The sequence below is a fragment of the Etheostoma cragini genome, chromosome 8, assembly GCF_013103735.1.
Source record: "Etheostoma cragini isolate CJK2018 chromosome 8, CSU_Ecrag_1.0, whole genome shotgun sequence".
Lineage (NCBI taxonomy): Eukaryota > Metazoa > Chordata > Actinopteri > Perciformes > Percidae > Etheostoma > Etheostoma cragini.
In genome coordinates, this window is record NC_048414.1 from 19,389,225 (window position 1) to 19,392,880 (window position 3,656).

The window sequence follows — 3,656 nt, forward strand, 5'->3', positions numbered from 1 at the left end:
GGGGGGGGTAATTACAGCTTTAGATTAAAGCTTAAAGAGATTCACACAATGTTCACTCAAACAACTATGCCCAAGGCAAAGAAAATGGAGGAGATTCCTTTGTGAGTGTGCTTTTGATGATGTGACTGATGGAGTCGTGAGAAAGAAGAAGACAGAGAGACAGAGAAGAAGAGTGAGAAAAGGGGAAGAGAAGGTTCGCGGGACGATTGAAGCAGACAATAGTTTTAGCAGGGGTGGGCTAATGTGGAGGGGAGTGAAAAAGCAGTGAGTGAAAGGATGAAGATTGAATTTCGTCTTCACAGGCGAGAACACTGCTTTGCGAGCAAACAAAAGGATGAAAAGATGACCTGCCGCTGTTCTCTGACGGACAGTTCTCCATGGTCCTGTTCAGCCCCCCCTCCCTCTAACTCCTGCCCCTGCTGCCAGTGTCCAATATCAACTCTTAAAACAATTATTGGACTGCCAGAGGGTAGACACAGCGCAGAGTCAGCAAACAAACGCAGAAGACTACCTGTCACAGAGCGCGGAGGCAGCTGAGGAGAAGGGCATAGCATGAAAAGAAAAAGGGGAAGCAGGCATAAAGAATTTATGAATCATTTTATAAATGGAAATCTAATGACAGCTAAGCTACTTATTAATTATGCTGACACTGGGACTTTGTGTGTGCGTGTGCACGTGTACTTGTGTTATGCTGTTTGTCCCCGGTCTTTGAGAAAATCCAACACTAGTCACAGCAAAAGCAGATTATGAGATTAAGTGATGTGCTTCTGGGAAATAAAAAAAAACACTGGTAGATGAATGAATTCAGTTAGTACAGCAACGCTAGAAGGGAAGCATTCTTAATTGAATTTTTTTGTGGTGTAAGGATGTATAGGCAGAGTGTGGGGGAAAGTATGAATGTGTCATGTTGTTGGGATACACATTCCTGTATATTTGGCAGTATGTTGTGTCATGTGACATAGAGGAGGTTACAGCAGGAAAATGAATGGCTGAATCAGTGGAATTGATAATTGTCCATAGACGGGAAATAACCTGCAAAGAATCCCAATGACTTTGCTTTTATCTCTTGTGTTTACAGAGTTGCCCGTCCAATTGAAGATTGCCTTACAAGTACACCACATAATCCCATGGGATTAAATTGTTTTTTACATGGAACATGTGTAGCATTGCGGGTGAGAAATTTGTAAACCACCTTAATATAAAATCACGCTTTGATGTTAACCACTGCAGGGCCATCTATCTGCCTTTTTTCCCCATTTCCTTTGTTTTTATCACTCTCTTTCTCCCCCTCTCCAATTCCCTCTGTGTGTTTAGAAATAGGATCTTATAGCCTAAATTGAAAATGGGACTGCTCCACAACACTCAACACATGGCAGCAGATGTGTAGCAGTATGCGAGAGGGGGCAGGACAAAGGGAAAATGAGGCAGAGGGAGAGAGAGACTGAAGGAAGAAAGTGGAAAAGGAATAGTAGGAGGATATAAGATAAAGATAAAGATGAGAAAGGTAGCGAGAGGGAAGAAATCAACACGACTTGAAGGGAGGAAGATGAGAGAGTGAGAGGAGAAGGAAAGGGAGGAATGGAGAGGAGTTTAGAGGCTCTCCAACACATTGCACTCCCAGCACAGCAGATGCCACACTCTGTCTGGCACTATGATCTGTAGGCCTGCTCTATTTATACTCTCGTCGTGTCACTTCAGGGCCAGCACAACACTAAAAACATACACACACACACACACACACACACACACACACACACACACACACACACACACACACACACACACACACACACACACACACACACACACACACACACACACACACACACACACACACACACACATCTAGCATCAGCCATTTGCAGCTCTCCTGCTATGACTGAAATGAGGCAGGTTAGAGAAGCTTCCTGTAAGGGGTAGAGATAGAAAACAATGTGAGGGCATAAACAGAGACATTTTGTCTCTGTATATAGGCTGGAAAAGTTCAGCTTCAAAGTTAATCTGAAACTCCCATGTGAGACGAGATAAAGATGCATTTTTTGCTTTTCATTAATGCCTGGCTGGTTTTAGTTGGCAGGCCAGACCCTGAGAAAAGGGAGAGTGAACAAACAGTGGTCTGATTAAGCAGTGGGAGGACCGGAGCCTTTTGGATCCCCCTGGTTACTGGGAATAAGAGTTACATCAGCTTTCCACCTTAACAATGAGTGGAGCTGGGCAACTCAAAGAGGAAAATCTTAATGAGTGTTAAATGAGAAAAAGACGGGGCGGAGGGAATGAGAAAGTTATGTAAAAGAGACAATTTGGGCATATAAAGCTGCAATGACATTTAGTTCTACTTTCTTTTCTGTAAGTGTGTACAAAGTAAACAATACAGTATAAATATGAGAAAATTGTATTTATCATCTAATGTTCGCAGAAGGAAAGCTGGATAAGAGCACGGCTTTAATCTAGCAAGCAGCACGCTATGGTCTTTTTTCATGCCATATATGTGTAATCCCATCTGTGAAGCTACGTTGCATTGTTAAGAGGCAGCACCCCTGCATGTTAAATGGCCTTTGTTTGTAATCAATCAACCCAAATGTTACAGAAGCAAAGCAAGGTTCATTACACATCCGGCTCAGAGAAACGACAGCACTCTACACATCCATCAACCTCACACACCGCGGGGCCCCTGAAACCTAACACTAGTTGGATGGAACCGGAGCATGTGCTCACACACGCAAATACAAATATAAAAATATAGATAGATGCGAACATCCACACAATCGCACATTTTTCTGTGACCTCTGACGTTGTATGCTAAGTCACACAAACATATTCTAAGAGCTGCGAAGGAGGTGGCATCTAAGAGCAAGAGTTAAATTTTATGCAGGTGCAATAAAAATGCATGTCGGCAATTATTAAAGGGTCACCTTTGATATTATGAAAAATGAAAAGCTAAATCCAATCTGTAATAGTTTTTTGTCTCTGTCGATGTGTGAGATTAAGAAAGTCAAACTTCAAAGATATAAACCACCAACTAGATCTGGTCACACTTGTTGAAAAAGAATGAAATGAAAGCAAAGATAACTGCGTGACTGTGTGTGAAGGCCCTGACGCCCAAAGTTCCATTCTTTTTTCATCTCATTTGATCAATAAAAAGCACATAGAGCTTGTCAACCTGGTCATAAAAACGTAGCCTACAACAAGATGAGATATACATAACTAATGTTCCAACAATAACAGGAGTTATTTTCTTGCATGCATGGGTAAAACGAACATGGTACTCAGCCGTCGGCTGTAGTCTGTGCGGTGTGTTCCAGTGCTGATTTCAACCGCCAGCTAGTCGGCGGTGGTAGTCGGCGGCCATCGGCCTGGTGCGTCTGGGCCTTAAACCAGCGAGGGAGTAGTACTCCAGCCGCCAGAGGCAAAGAGCTGTGCATATTTGTGCACCAGTGAGCCTAGGAGAGCAACAACAACAAACGCTTTTCTCCTCTTTGAAGTAGACTCTATCACCTTCCCACCCCCGCTACGCTCCCCCCTCCACTGTCCATCAACAAGCCATAAATCCCAGCTCTCATCTGCCGATATGCCTCTGAAGTTCAGGAATGTCCGTATGGGATTTGAGCCTCCGTGAGTTATGGGAACACCTGGGAGGGGTGAAGGGGGGACTGGGA

At 43.6% G+C, this 3,656-nt stretch overlaps 1 protein-coding gene across 1 annotated transcript in view; it reads left to right on the forward strand.

Moving 5' to 3' along the window:
* Positions 1-3,656, forward strand: part of pamr1 (peptidase domain containing associated with muscle regeneration 1) — a 71,441-nt gene that overhangs the window by 9,955 nt on the left and 57,830 nt on the right. The gene's annotated exons all lie outside the window — the stretch shown is intronic.